The sequence below is a fragment of the Spea bombifrons genome, chromosome 3 (assembly GCF_027358695.1).
Source record: "Spea bombifrons isolate aSpeBom1 chromosome 3, aSpeBom1.2.pri, whole genome shotgun sequence".
NCBI classification, from domain to species: Eukaryota; Metazoa; Chordata; class Amphibia; order Anura; family Pelobatidae; genus Spea; species Spea bombifrons.
Window position 1 is genome coordinate 108,929,002 of NC_071089.1, and position 15,723 is coordinate 108,944,724.

Below are 15,723 nucleotides of genomic sequence, written 5' to 3' on the forward strand. Positions count from 1 at the left end.
GGTATCTATTTTCAACAGCTTTCTAAATCCCTAAGATAGGAGCTGAAAGCTCTCAAGCAGTACAGATCTTACTATTCAAAAAGATGTGCGTGAGTGTGAAACATTCACATTTTTTGTTTGTCTTGCAATCGATCTGAGTGTTCCGGAGACATTTTATTTTATGGAAACCGGAATGTGGCAAAAGGTGGCAATTTTCAGTTGTGAGGTTTCCTCCCCCCAACCTTACAAAAGCAGCCATAGCAATTAGCTTATACCAAACAGGGACGGTAACCTAACAATCAAGGATCAATAACCTGGGAAATCATGACTGAGGAATCATTCAACATTAGTGATCAACTACTTTGAGTCGCGCGGCTTAATTCTTGTTGCAACTTACATTTTGCCAATTGTACAGCGCTATAGAATACCATACCGCTCTATAAATTAATAAAGCATAATAATTACAACAGGACTCAATGTTCCATGTCCTATCGTCTCAGCCCAGTCCGAACTCATCCCAATGAACCTCCTGCTCACATAGTCACAGGATGGAGATCCACATTAAAAATTAATTTCTCAACTTTTCACCTGAGAGGCGAGAGAGTTAGAAAACAATGCAAAAAAAAATGATATTACATGCAAAAGTTATCTGTGACCTGCAGTTGTATACCATTAAGTCACGTCTCCTGACTTTTAGGGCCATACTGTTGGCTCTATCACTTCCTTAGTCAAAGCGCTCTGACCCTGACTTACCAAACAGCTTCTATGTAGAATGGAGGCCTAAAAAAGAATTCCTCAACAAAGTTATATTTTTTTTTTATTTTTCTCGTTGGAATTTTTAGAAAACATAATGAATGCAACAAGATGCTTGTTTTCACACAAAACTCCAGACTCAGACTCCAGCTGCTTTTTTAAATTCCAAGGCTATTCTAAAGTATAGCGGTGGCTTCTTTAAAGCAGAAGTGATTTTAATAATTTAGTGGCAGGTTTCACCCACCAAATGTTATATTTTTCTAACCAAAATAATAACACTAGAAAAAATGTTATCATGCTATCGAAGGCCCAAACCCTTCGAAGAAATGATTCTTTAATCATGTCAAATTTGTCCTCATTCTTTGTTTTTAGGTAAAGCTCAACACAAAAACAGGCACGTATCAGTTACAGGAAGTGGTTGCCATAGGAACAGAAATGGCTTCTGTACGTTTGTTGGGGTGTTTTTATGTTTAAACGTTATGAGACGGGAACACAATGACAGACCTATCCGTGATTATTGGCTTAGCACGCTAGAGAGCGCTTAATTAGTGCCTCGTCTAAGTGGAACAGAGCCTTTAGCTCAGGCAGGAAGAGAGATTTTATCCCCCCTGAGCGACGGACCCTCGCGATCGGCGTCCATGCCACATACAGAGTCGAGTTTAATAACACAACAATATTTCCAGATCAAGTGCTAAGCGAATGAATGCATTAAGACAAAACAGGCACTTAGCATTTAATCTGCTTTTAGGCTGAGAGCCGTACCACAAATTGCTGCAGTCGAGGCCTCTTTAGAAAGGAAAAGGTTAATGCATTTTGTCTCGTCAAACAAATGCTCTGTTTTCCAAAAATGTTTGCCGCGCGCGCTAATTATTTCCGCCTGAAGCAGATTTTGTTGACTGTTTTCTGTAATCACAGAAATGTGTCATTTTTACACAAATAAATCCTGTAGACGTGCGGACTGAACCAATTATTATCAATTATGCTACTTACCATACTAAGCCAAATCGCTTATAACAAAGGCAATAATCGCATTGAGAAACATAAAGGCATGCCAGGCATAGCTGTGTTATTCTTTGTAAATTATTTACCAAACCCTGCGTTCCTTTTTGTTAAACTGTCAGGCGTTTAAGTTCTAGATGGAATCTATGTAATAATTTTTCGCATACGCAGTATGAGAGAAGAGAACCAGAACATATGTGCTACCTTTGTCATCAGGCCCCCAACATGGAGGCAGGAGCGGAGCCCCACGCTTGTCAAATTTCGGAATTCTACATGCGTAGTCCAATAGCTTTTCATTCATAAAATTGCCATTGACCTTATTTGGGGGGGGGGGACAAGCCAACAATGTCCAGAAATATAAACTTAATCAGATCCAGAACTGATGAACAATGTTTCGTTTTTTCCTTTTGCACATTTCTAACTTGAAGGTATTTTTTTGTTGTTTGCACTGTTTACATCAAAAACTTACATTCTACTTAAAAATGACATGGCGCAGGTGTGTTTTTTTTACTTCACAAGGCTTTATGGAAATAGGAATTGATCATAGCACCTTATAAATAAAAATAAACTTTAAGTATGCTGTCAGCAATGCTTTGATTTAAATCTACTCTATCAATGTACAGCGTCGCTGGAATAAATCATTGATCTCGGTTGTAGACCGGGGCAGATCTGATATGGAATTAAATAATTGCTTGTTACTACTACAAGACTTGTTTTAGAATGAAAAATAGAATTCTTACGGCCATTAAAACACAAACGTCTTAAATGTAAGAGATCACCCTATTACGAGAATAAAATGAGGCATATTAGGAAACCGCTTAAGATAAAGCGAAGGCTTTTTACTACAGATTAAATGACTTTCTTCTGTGTCTAATCTAGTCAGAGTGTGCCGCCAGGGGCTGAAGCCCTATCCAAACGAGATAGAATTAATTTCTAATTAGTACCAATTTCCTAAGATTTTTCTGTCTATTCCTTGTAGGCTGAGGGACAATAACTGTTTTTTTCTGTGATGAAATTCCTTCAAAAACTTTACTATGGCAAGAAGGCAGGAAAGGTATTCTTGAGCCACAGCTAGAGCTGACTGGAGGTGAGTACATCACATGCAGGGAGATGCGTTCAGCCAAACACATCTGCTGCACGGCATTTAGTTGGAAGGTAAATACATTTGGAGGCATTCTGCAGAAGTCCAAATGCATTTGTAAAATGCACCACATAAAAAAGGCCATGGGGCACGAAGCACTATAAGTGGGGAGGACATTTGGTTTTAAGGGACATCAGTAAGCAAGTGGGGGGACCATGTTCTCAAAAATCAAACTTTTCAATCAATTCCTTAAGAAAAAGAGGTAAGCTTTATGTTAAAAGTGTGTTACTCCAGTCCGCTGAAGCACATACAAATAGATTTAGTTCAGATTTTTTTTTTTTTCTGAATAATCCAGAATATGCAAGAGAGGTATTTATATATATAAAAAATGCATATTTCCCAGTATACGCCACGTGGTTTATGTTATTGCTTGGTTTATGTGTTTTATTGTTTAACACAAAATCACACGCAGATGATGATTCTTATATATGAATCCACATATTACTATGGACACAAATGCAAATGTATTTTTACCAAGGTCTTGCAAACCAATTGAATCCTTTATAAACAAACAAAACTTATCAAACTAATAGTGTTATATCTTGTAATATAGCGCTTCTGCACATTTATTGATGGCCGTTGTTTAGAAAGAATAGTATTAATGGAGGATTTTATGCATATATTCTAGTTAAATTCATAGCAGGGTATGCTACCCCGGTACATTGCATGCAGTTAGCATAATTAGATTGTAATCGTTTGAATGTCACTACCACCAGATCCCATGACATAATTCTGAATGGGACTCTGCCAAGGCTGTAACTAGGTACAGTGGGATAATATATTTTAATGTATTATTAAAATCATGCACTTGAACAGAAGGGGAAATATTTTACTGTTAGCAGCCTGCAAATGTTTCTTATGTATTTGTGATAAAATATACTCATATAGGCTCATATACACATATCAATGGTAACGTTCTGTATGAGATGCTCTGCCTGCTCGGGTAACATTAAAGTGAATAAATAATAAGGTGTGAAACGAGTCTTGAAACATAGGGTTTCCCAGGCTGTTTCATTCATATATTCCTCTACACCTGCCGGCCGCTAGAGGGAGCCAGCCCTGAACACACTTTATAGAAGTTATAGCAGCATCTTCAGTAATTACCCTCCCTTCAAACGGCAAAAAGATACGGTAATTAGAAAAAGACCATTTAAAATAAATAAATAAGACTAATTATAACCTTTCGGCACCAGTATGTTTTAACGTAAAATTAAACTTTAAATCGGTTTGTCACATATGTTCACTGCAGTAGCAGCTCTACTGAATCTGCTGGCGCTACACACATATATATATTATGTGATTAATACTTCCTCTATCCACAGGATCCTAGTCCCCCAAAAAGTAATTTTCAGGTTTATATATTCTTTAATACAGACACTTTTTTTTTTACAAAAAAAATAGTGCTATATAACCCGAGTAACCCTTCAGCTCCGTCCCCGCTCCGTCCCCGCTCCGTCCCCGCTCCGTCCCCGCTCCGTCCCCGCTCCGTCCCCGCTCCGTCCCCGCTCCGTCCCCGCTCCGTCCCCGCTCCACCCTGTAGCGCTTCCTGACACAGGACTCTATACTGAGGGAAGCCACTGGGCGATACCAACTGCGATTACTCAAGGGGGGGACGGGGCAAACATAAAGAAACTATTACATAAACGTAGAATATCTCCTGCTAGATATGTGTACAAATAATATTTAGCTCTAATTGAAATGTATGAAATGCCCTTCTTATCCTCTGCCTTCCATGTAGAGAGGGGAATGTTGTTGGATGCCATGCTCCCCCCCCGCGCAGGATGTCGGCCGCCCCTTCGGTAATAATACATAGCGCTGAAGGCGCTGTTGGTCGGCTGTCCGCCTTATCTCCTCCTCGCTATGCAAAGTGCCCCCACCGGCTGCTGCCGCCGCCTTTACAAACTATGGTGAGTGACAGCCGCTCAGTGCCTGAGTGCAGCAAGCGGGGGAGCTGAGCTCTCCTCCTCCGGCCATCCCTGCAAACTTTCCTCCAATCTTACTTATTCCTTTATTTGAGCGCTTTTGGTCTTTGGACTCCCCCATCTCACCCCATTTCCCCCCTTCTACTGACGGTGTGGATGAGAAGGGCAGTCGATCGGGGGCTGTCAGTGGATCGAAACCCCCAAGAAGGAGAAGAGAAAGCTCACTTGCATAAGGCATCCAGGTGAGTAACTTCAGGTATCAACCTTCATGGCATTTACTGCAGCCTGGCGCTTAAGGGGTTAAGGGTAGGGGCCGTGGTGGCATTGTCTCGGTGGGGTGAGTGTCCCCGTTTCGTCTTGTGCTGTGGAAGTGGGTTCTGTGTAACTCGTATGCCTCTGCTTTAAGGGTTAATAGAATCACCTGGCTGTGATACTCTGTGTGTGTATATACCATATATATATATATATATATATATATATATATATAATGTATATATATGTGTGTGTGTATACATGTATTATATGTGTGTCTATATAGTTTATTGTATATGTGTGTATATAGTTTATTATATGCATGTGTATAAATGTATAATGTATGTGTGTCTATATAGTTTAGTTTATTATGTGTGTCTAAAGGTATTGTATGTGTGTGTATATAGTTTATTATATATATATATATATATATATATATATATATATATATATATATATATATATATATATATATATATATATGATGTGTGTGTATATAGCTTTATATATATGTATGTATTATGTGTATAAATGTATTGTATACTTATGTGTGGCATCTGGCACTTTTCTCCTGCGGCAGGGAAGCTGGCAGGTGTTGGCTCGTCTGTAGATAGAGTGTTTGCTGGCCGTCTAGGACTTTTAGATTTTTGGCGATGTTCTAAATTGTTTGAGTATCGTCATCACTCCGAATGTATTTACCATTGAGCTGCGTGTTTGAGACAGTTAGTGGACTATTTAATTTCACAAAATCTACTTTAATCTAAAGGATAAAGATGATCGGCGGAGGCTGAGAGATCTCCGTACGTTCAGCCTCCGGGAGAGGAGATGCGATGGAAACATTTATTAAACACTGAAAGGGGTTTCACCAAGTACAGGAGGGAAGTTTATTTCAAAGGAGACGAAACGTTAGAACAAGAGATCAGAATCTAACACTAGAGGGTCAGCGGTTTAGATGTAATGTGAGGTTTTACTTTACTGACGGAATAGTAGATAAGTGGAACATCCTCCCCACAGCAGTAGTAGAGGATAATACAGTGTGGGAATTGCATGTGGCTCCTGACTAAGAGGAGACCAATGACTGATTCATGTTTGAGTCTTTACAGCAGGAAAAAGGGGCCGCCTAGACGGCTGTCAAATTCTATGTTTCTTAGTTCAACTCCGCATGTTTTTCTGGGCTTTCTGTGTTTTTAACCCCTTAAGGACAATGGGCGGTCCCTAAACCCATTGAAAACAATGCATTTTGAGCCCGTACATGTACGGGCTTTGTCATTAAGGGGTTAAAGTAATATTGTGTTTCCTGAGTCACCTGAGCATCAAATGACCTAAAAGAGGTATTTTTGCGTAGCGGGGACGTGGCTTTCTTTTACATAAAAGGGTTAAATATTCTGTGACCGCCTGTAATTGCCGGCCGTGGCAGATCGCTGAGCCCGCTTCACCTCTTTCGCTATAAATGTGATCATCGCCCCTCTGTGATTGTAGGAGGCATTAAAATCCACGCTGTTTCTTACTGCCGGTTTTGTACGCGAGGAAGTTGATCAATCTCATGGATGATATTCTGTGATCAGCAGACGCACCGACTTCCTCCTCTGGTTTCCATTTAAACCTCCGGTTTAACCTTTACCCCCTCGGAGGTGCTCAGAAAGTGATTTGCGACGATCGGGTTCATTAATGTTTGACTTTCGATGCATAAGCGTCCTGTCGAGGATCACATTGATTCTCGGAGCACTTAAATAGAGCCCCCCACGCATATGCGTTTGCCCCCTTTCCCTCTAGATTGTAAGCTCTTTGAGCAGGGCCCTCATCATGTTGTCTCTGTTAGTCAATTTGTTATGTTACATACTACTTGTTGTGTCCTGTCTACCCATTGTACAGCGCTATGGAATTTGATGGCGCTATATAAAACAATAAGTAATAGTAATCATTTCCCAGCCATTTTCTGTGTGCAGGTGTGTTCAGCCAAATACATCTCAATGCATGTGATATAATTACCGCCGGTCAGCTATAGCCTGGCTCAGGAGCGCCGTTCGGACCGTGTGAGCATGCGCAGAAAGTGCTCCCATTGATTCCAATGACAATGCTTACCTGCAACTGATACGCTGCTTAAACCATCGGGGAAAAATAGCTTCTAGCTCAGCTGATTGCTATAATTATTTTCCTGGAGAATGCATATTAATGTGTTTTAGCGAGGCGGTCGGTGACATTAAACTGTCCCTTTTAATAGACATCTTTACGCGTCCTCCATAATGTTTCAAAAGCGCAGGCGTCTAATCTGAAAAGGCGTTATCTGTTCTCTCCCTTATCGAATGTATGGAATGCTTTGTGCTGAGCAGCGTCACGTGATATTTAAAATAAATAGAAATAAAAGAACCGAAGAGAGTTTTTGGGAAAGCTCTGCCAGTGGAAGGAATTTAATGTCAGATTTCCGTTAAGTGTTGTGCGTTTGTCAGATTCCGTGCAGAAAATATTAACGCGGTGCGACTTTCCTTTAATGACTCGCTATGTGAAACGCACGCGTGGTGGGAATGCCGCGCGGCGAAGGGTGTTGTTACGGGCGGGTAACGCGGGCCAAAGGTAACAAGTTCTGTTCTTCAAAGACGTGCTAATGAGTAATCTCAGATTTATCGGAATTTGGGATTGAAAGTTAAACACTTCCCAGATTGTGCAGAAAAGCGGATCCCGCCATTGAAACTGGGCTGTGATGACATCATAGAAAGATATCGTCAGCTATTTCAAGCATTTCACCAGATTACTATTGAGAAGCGTTCTGGAGGGAATTTGTAGCATGACGAGTGCTGTAAATGTTCATAAACGATACTTTCTTGGCGGCTGCATAGAACTGTAAGCCAAGCCCTCCTTCCGTTTTGTTTCTGTAAACCCCGATTATGTTATGCGCTACTTGTTGTGTTGTAGCCGTTGTACAGCGCTACGGAATATGATAACGCCATATATATATGAATAAATAATAATACTCTAGTATCAGAAGCTGGGGGGGGGTCTGATGGCCGTCAGATTCTGTATTTGAAAAAAATGTTTACCTGCAGGATAGGTAATTCAAGTAAGCGGCGGCCAAACGAGAGGTTATTATGTTGACCTCCAGAACACAAAAGGAATATTTCTGCTCCGACATCGCTTGTATTGTCTGAAAGGAACAAACGGTGTGTTTTCATAGAAAACTGTAAATAATAGATTTTACCTCGGTTTGTGTTATTGACTAAACTCTGCGTGGCGACCGAGAAGATCGTGTGCAGTTTAAGGTATAAGGGCCCTGCAGGCTTACGTGATGTTGCCATCATTAGGGACGGTTGGGGTAAGCTTAAGAACCACAAACTACAATATTTTGAGGGATTCCTTCTTTGGGACCGTAGTGCCATTGTAGCACTTCTTACCATTTTTCCCCTGATCTTAAAAATATTGAAAATGGGGTCTTGGGTAAAAATTCAATATACATATATAGAGCATGTAAGGCATGAAGGTCGCTTTTCCCAGCTATTCTAACCGGTTATTTTGGCGGATTATCTAGAGCGTTTTTGGTAGCTGCCCTGTCACTTTTGCCCAACGCAATGCCGTCTATTTACTAAAGGGGACGTTGGAAGGAGGGTTTGTGGGAGACTTGTGGCTTTTGCTCTCGCTTCACTTTCCATTATGAAGGACCATCACATGAAGGTTTCTCCAGCATGTAGGGCTGAGTTGGCCTGCATACTGGAGGAACCTCGATGATTTAAGTATACATTATACAGGGCCAGACAAGCTCTTCCTGAAGCAGAAGATGACTGGTGTTGGATCTTCATAATGTATAGTGAAGTCAAGGAGCTGAAACCTTCTCTTTAGTGAATGGACCCCAGTGCTGCTTCTGTAGCCCACCTGGTTTCCATGTAAGCAGTGCATTGTGCGCATGCAGGCAGGCAGTGCGCTAATAAGTCTACTGTATGATTAATCTGCAATGACTTTGAATTACCTTGCGTGATCTCTCCGGGGAGAATCCGCAGCCACCTGGTTCAGGAAGAATCCTATGGCTAAAGTTCTTTATAGCTTGAAGTGCATATTGTGCAGGTTCGCTGAACCCCAGAATAGTCTAGTCCGGTAACATACATGAAAGAAAACATGATTCTATTCACTTTTCTTTTTTCTTTCGTACTCAACCAGACCACAAGAAATAAAATGCTTCTGTATGTAAACGTGAATGGTTTTTATGGTACACAAGGAAGTTCGCCGTTTTTCTCTTCTGGGCCTTCACTGTGCTTTGAAGTCTTAGGATTGGCTGGAAATATTGAGAAGCTCATACGTATTCAGCATCAGGTGTTTTTTTTTATTATTATTATTATTTGTTTTGCATTTTTCAGTTTTGTCTCACTTTTATGGGTTTCTCTGAAATGCTTTTTTTTTGCGGTAGTTTCTACCTGCAGTGGCATTTTTGGGGGGTTTCATACTTTATTGTTGTTTTGTATAATAAATATATATAAGTACAGTCTAGAGGTACATTTCTTTGTTATTTCCTGTTGATGTGTGCTGCGTTTCCACTTGATGTGCCCTTGATATTCTAGATCAGGGCTGTCCAACCTGTGGCTCTCCAGCTGCTGCAGGACTACATCTCCCATACTCCTCTGCCAGGTCCTTGGCTGAAAGAGCATTATGGGAGATGTAGTCCTGCAGCAGCTGGAGGGCCGCTGGTTGGATACCCCTGTTCTAGATGGTTGCAAGCACTGCATTCTGTTTCAGCTGTTATGGTTCCAACACCAACCCCATTTACCCCATCCAATGGTCCAACACTTACTTTGTGACTTGAGTCAAAAGATGAGGGAAACCTGACTATTCTACTGTCCTTCTTCATGAAGAAAACGCGTTACTTGGATAAACTACAACCCGTTCTTCTAAGTGCGTAGACCGATGTGGTTATACGCCTTCAATGAAGAGCTCAAAAAAGTATTCAAACTGCCAGAAACTTCTTGTGTGATGCCCTGTACTGCGATGATTATCCATGTTTTGCCCAGGGGTGGTGGCTGAAAGAGCACGTGTGTGTGTGAGTTTTTTTCAGAATGCTCCTCGCTGGAGCGTTAACTACGTTCTTCATGGAAAAGCACACTTGATTAAATATAGCCGTATTATCTTTGCCGTATGCCGGTAGAAGATTGTCCAGTGTTCTTTATTTACATTCACTATCGCATGCTAGCTTTTGATAATGTTCTGACTTCTGTTTTTAAACGGATGTCAAATGCAGGTGTTGCTGATACGTAACTATCCCTTTCCACGCCAGATAGGTTTAATATAATAGTGAGCTTTCCAATTAGAACCAGACGTGTTCAGGCTGCCACCTCACCCTTCAAGCTTTGTTGCTTTAAAGTTTTCTAGCTCATGCCTGGCACCCGTTTCACCTCCTAAAAGGTTTCATCAGGGGCCCAATCATTAAAAGGCTCCTGATGATGATGATGATGATGATGATGATGATGATGATGATGTGCCTTTGCTTGGTCCATTCTCGTTGGATTCTCTGGAAACATGTCACATTGGTCCACTCTCGTTGGGTAGCCCAGAAACCGCAGACTTCTACAGTATCCTACAGGAATTGTCCCCTAAATACCTTGTAGGTAGGTCAAAACGATATTATCAATGGAATAAGCAAAGGTTCTACTCAATTGAGCCCAACTAATATTAGGTGACATTAGATTTCCAACAAGTCATTCGTAGTGTCAATCAAAATAGATGGTAAGAGAATTTTACCAAATTGTTAACATAACAAAAACATCGTATCTCCTTGCAATATCAATAAATGATCTTATTACATATTGATACATTTTATAATTATGTGCAATTAATGTAAGCATAGTTTCCTGTGTTCTGGATTTTTTTTTTTTTAACCATTTAATCCCGTCTTATCCCTGTGTGTATAGATCTTTGCACAGATAAGCATGTGATTCTGTTCTATTATACACCAGGGTGTATATATCCAGCATGCTTCTCTTTTGTGGACGGTGGGTATTGAGGTCTCCTCTTCACAAGTAACCTTTATGTAATAAGATGGTAACATTTCTTGCAATTGTTGCTGCATGTCTGCTTCTAGGGCTCCACCAAACCATTTTTGGTCATTGCTGAATGATTTAAAGTGTAAATTAAGGAAGTTTTTAAAAACCCCTAGAACAACATCGAAGGAACTACAGGCCTCTCCTGCCTCCTCTGTGCTCAGAATGACACTGGGCAATAAAAATGGATTCATGGCAGACTTACAAGGTAGAAACCACTGTCCAAGATAAGACGTGAATGCCAGAAAGTACCTGGATGCGCCTCAAAGTTCTGGAGCAAAGTTCTTTAGAGCTTTTTGGGGAAATATGGGTATCTGGTACAAAGCAAGCACTGGATTCCACATTAAGACCCTCAAACCAGCACGCAAGAAAAATAGCGGCAAGGTCATGGTATCTTGTACGTTTTAAAATCTCATGTCCTCTGTCCATCAGCCGAAACACAACTTGGTCTTGCTGCGCGATCAATATGTACAATATGACACGTTTGATTCCCTTAATCAGTCTAAGCGGTGGTTGCGTTTCCTCACCGTGGCATTGGGTGTTACATAAATTGACAAGGTATTAAAATTAGGTGTTCACACTACGATCGCTTTACTTATAAATATGAAATAATACTGAAAATCAGACATGAGGCAAATAACTACACACAACTACAAACGTGTTTTATGTATAATGGATAATATAGATGGATAAGAGCAGGGCCGCCATCAGGGGGCTACACTCTTTACAAGTGTAAGGGGCCCATTGTCCTGGGGGGCCTACTCAGGCCTTGGGGAGACGAGGTTTCCCTCCGTTTTTATTCTTTAAAAAGCTGCGCTGATGCAAAGAATCCACCAATACGGATGCGATGCTGGACACTAGATGAAGTCATGCTGGTACCGGATCCTGCGGAAGTGAGCAGCAGCAAGGTGGGGTGGAGGAAGGTGCAGGTAGAGTGCTTTATGGAAAACATTTATTATAATTTGGAGGGCAAAGATTGCACATACAGCCTGCCTGTGCCATAACTGTCCCCAAACAGCCTGCCTGTGCCATAACTGTCCCCAAACAGCCTGCCAGTGCCATATTTGTCCTGTTGATGTGGGGATCTCTGGGGCAGACCGTTCTGTAAGGGACCCTAAAATTTTTGATGGCGGCCCTGGATAAGAGATCATGGCTCTTGTTGTTTATCAGATCGTATGCTTTGCCTGAAGTGAACCCTGCCTGTGGTTGATTTGTCGGTGGCCAGTGCCGCATCAGTTAATGTGGCTTTGGGGATGTAAATTACTGTGGCTGCATCTTGAGTAACAAGAACTCTGTACGTTGCATGTAGGTATGTATGCTATATATTACAATGTAAAAGCAGTTCAGGCGTCAGTCAAACAATGTTTTTTGCTGAATTACAGAAACTTGAACCCCCAACAGAACTTATATTTTTTCCCGTGTGTGTGTGTCTATTACCCAGTGCATGGTAACGACACACAAATTGGTGTAAGAAATTCAAGTGTTTTCTTAGGAATTCATGTTATCGTACTTTAGTATGAGAAGGAATGTGCTTCAAGTGAACAGAAACAACCGTACTTCTCTCCTGTTTGAACACAATAGGAATTTGAGGTATTTCAACACATATGCTTAATATTTATTTTTTGATGAGCTAACACATGCTGATTTATGACTGTATAATAATCCCGTTTCTTGCTCCTTCAGTTCTACCCGTATATATGTATATATGTATGTATGTATATATGTATGTATGTATATATATATATATATATATATATATATATATATATATATATATATATATATATATATATATATATATATATATATATATATATATATATTTATTATCTTTTATCCCAAAGCAAGCAAAATGTCAGCAGCGTGGTCTGTTAAAAATATTAAGGAAGCAGATATATTATATTTATATATATATATATATATATATATATATATATATATATATATAATATATCTGCTTCCTTAATATTTTTAGCACAGACCACACTGCTGACATTTTGCTTGCTTTGGGATAAAAGACACGGGAAGCATTTTCATTCACCCCTGGAAGACACAACTATATGTGACACGGGAAATTCGATTCAGTTCAAAGACAGGGGCCCGGGGCCGTGTTAAGAGTATCAATAAAACAATTGTGTCGCAGGCCTTGCTACCCGTGTCCTAATTGGCAGAAGTACGCCCGTTGGGTTGTCTCCATCCCATTGTTAAAAGATCTCCGCGTTCTTGCTGATCCGTGTCTGCAGTGCTGTTTTCTCGTTGTATCCCGTGATTATCTGAAAGCTCGGCTATTTATCTGTGCCTGGGTGACCTTCTCTTATTACCGCTGGAAGTAGATGTTTTCGTTGGGTCCAAAAGAAATCGCACTTTTTCTTTCCTAATCCGAAAGGATGTTAAAACCACAAGCGTTACAAAGCGTTACTTTGGTGAGTAGCAGAGTTAATCCATCTAATTCCAGAAATACTTTGTCTAGAATGCTGGATAAAACCAAGAGTAAACTGCACTTTTTTCATGAAGAGGCTTCTTCTCGGGTTGTTTTAATCCCGATGGCTCCTGGTGCGTCTGCGCGTGCTTTGGTAACGGCCACGGGTGTTAAAACGGAATATGTTTCTCTTCTTTTTTTTAAATGAAGCTGGGGTAAGAGGGCACGGACGGAAAAACTTTTCACTGTTACAGAAGACCTTGTTGTCACGTGGTCCTCTGCCGTGTAATTTGAGTTTGAAATATATTATTGGCACTTTGCAGACCCGATGTAAGTGATTTTTTTTTTTTTTTTCTCTCTTTTTTTTTTTTTTTTTTTTTTTCCAATGCCGCCCCATACTTGTTGAACAGACCCGTGTATGTTGCTGGTGATGTCGAAAATAAGATGGCAAATAAGCCTCTCATTTATTTATTTCTCAGTGTCGTAAAAATGTTACACGTTTGATCCATTATCGCTGTGCTGCGCGGTGAATATGTTTAATTAGATGGCTTCTACGTGAGTTTATTTATTATCTATTTTCTTTTCTTAGCTGTTCTCGCGTTGTACAAAAAACCCTCCGCTGATATGATTTTGAGGTCTTGGTGTGACGGCTTAGAACGTCTGCAGCAAATGCATTTCCTGGTCCTTAAAGGAAAGCTTTTAGCACCACTCCGGATCTTGGTGGGCTAGGGGCCATTGGGCTTGATGGCTCCTGATGGAACCGTTAATATATGGCCTTTTGACTTTTACTCAATATGACCATTAAGAGAAACTTGCTTTATTAAGAATTTTTCTTACAAAAAAATATATTTTGTAAAGAACAAAAAAATTTCTGTCTTGGCCCAAGCGCCATGATTTGGCTTGGATTGCCTGGTTTGCGTAATGCTTTTGGGTTTAAGACGGTAAACGGGTCCAAAATCCTTTAACATTCAATGGACTGAGATTTATGGGGCTCTGGATGTCATCAGAAACTTAATGCCTGTAATCTAGTTTCTTTCATTTTTTTTAACCCCACTTTTGTTTCCACTTGTCCCAAAATATGATTTTTAACGAATCTGTGATCCGTTTCTATTGTTAAGAAAGAGATGGTGCATTATAGAGCCACGTTGAAACATTCAAAAGAGTGTTATTCTTTAAAATGCCTGGCAAAAGGCGACAAAAAGACGTCTTCTTACTTGTGACTTGGCCTCAGATTCCTTTTCTTTCTTATTCTTCAAACTTTTTTTGTTTTATCTGAAACGCATGTAGTGTCTGTTATATTAAATGACACGAGTTCTACTTTGCGTGCCTAAAGATTGTTTGTCTGCGCTTGTAAACACTAGTCGGCTACGTTTTAAACGTAAAGGATCTCCCCAACTGGCCGTGGTCACCACTACTTGACGGGACATGTGTCGGGACTATCCCACAAAAACCAGGACACTTGGGAGGTGTGAGATATGCTATATATATATATATATATATATATATATATATATATATATATATATATATATATATATATATATATATATTTATTAGCAGTATGGGAGTTTTATGCTGTTCGAGGCTTGTTCTTCTGCTCTTTGTGTTATTTGGTCTATGGAATGATTCGTTTTCCAGGTTGGATGTTTTGATTTGAGGAGGCATTATTTGATGATGATCTGAACTCCCGTAGTCGTTTGCCAAATTAAACTTCCGGCACAAGAAATCCTGGTTCCGCCCTTGTTCAAGCAAACGCTTTTGATGATTGTTTATGTTTTAGAAGGCTTTGTGGTCTCTTCAAAACCTGGGACTCTCCCATTTTGTATTTTTATTTATATTTTGAATGCCATTTAGTTTATGTGAAACCTCTCACACAACCAGAACACAGAGGACAAGGTTCTTGGGTGTAAGGGAGAATATGTGAATGTGCAATGTGTCATTACGGCACCACATTCTAGGCCCTAGGATATATGAAGAGGTAATTGCCATGGCCACCAGTTTTTCTGATAAGGACTTTATGCGGTTAACTAGGACTGGAAGACGTTTCCTCTGTTAAGGTTTTGCGCATGCACGGGTGTACATTCCCAACCCTGTGTAGCTGGATAGCTGGCTGGCAAGCTGCACGTCGGCTCTTTACAGATCTAAAGCCGGCACATTGGCGTAGCTGCCAACAGTCCCAACACCTAGTCTTATATTCCAGCTCTTGGTACATGCTCACAGGTGTACTGAATGATTCTTCTGATA

The 15,723-nt window shown here is 40.4% G+C and overlaps 1 protein-coding gene across 1 annotated transcript in view; it reads left to right on the plus strand.

Annotated features, from left to right (window-relative positions):
* Positions 1 to 4,728: 4,728 nt before the first annotated feature.
* Positions 4,729 to 15,723, plus strand: part of HPCAL1 (hippocalcin like 1) — a 48,297-nt gene continuing 37,302 nt past the window's right edge. Inside the window, exon 1 of the mRNA XM_053460812.1 lies at positions 4,729 to 5,036. The gene's annotated coding sequence lies outside the window, so the exon portion shown is untranslated. The remainder of the gene's footprint in view (positions 5,037 to 15,723) is intronic.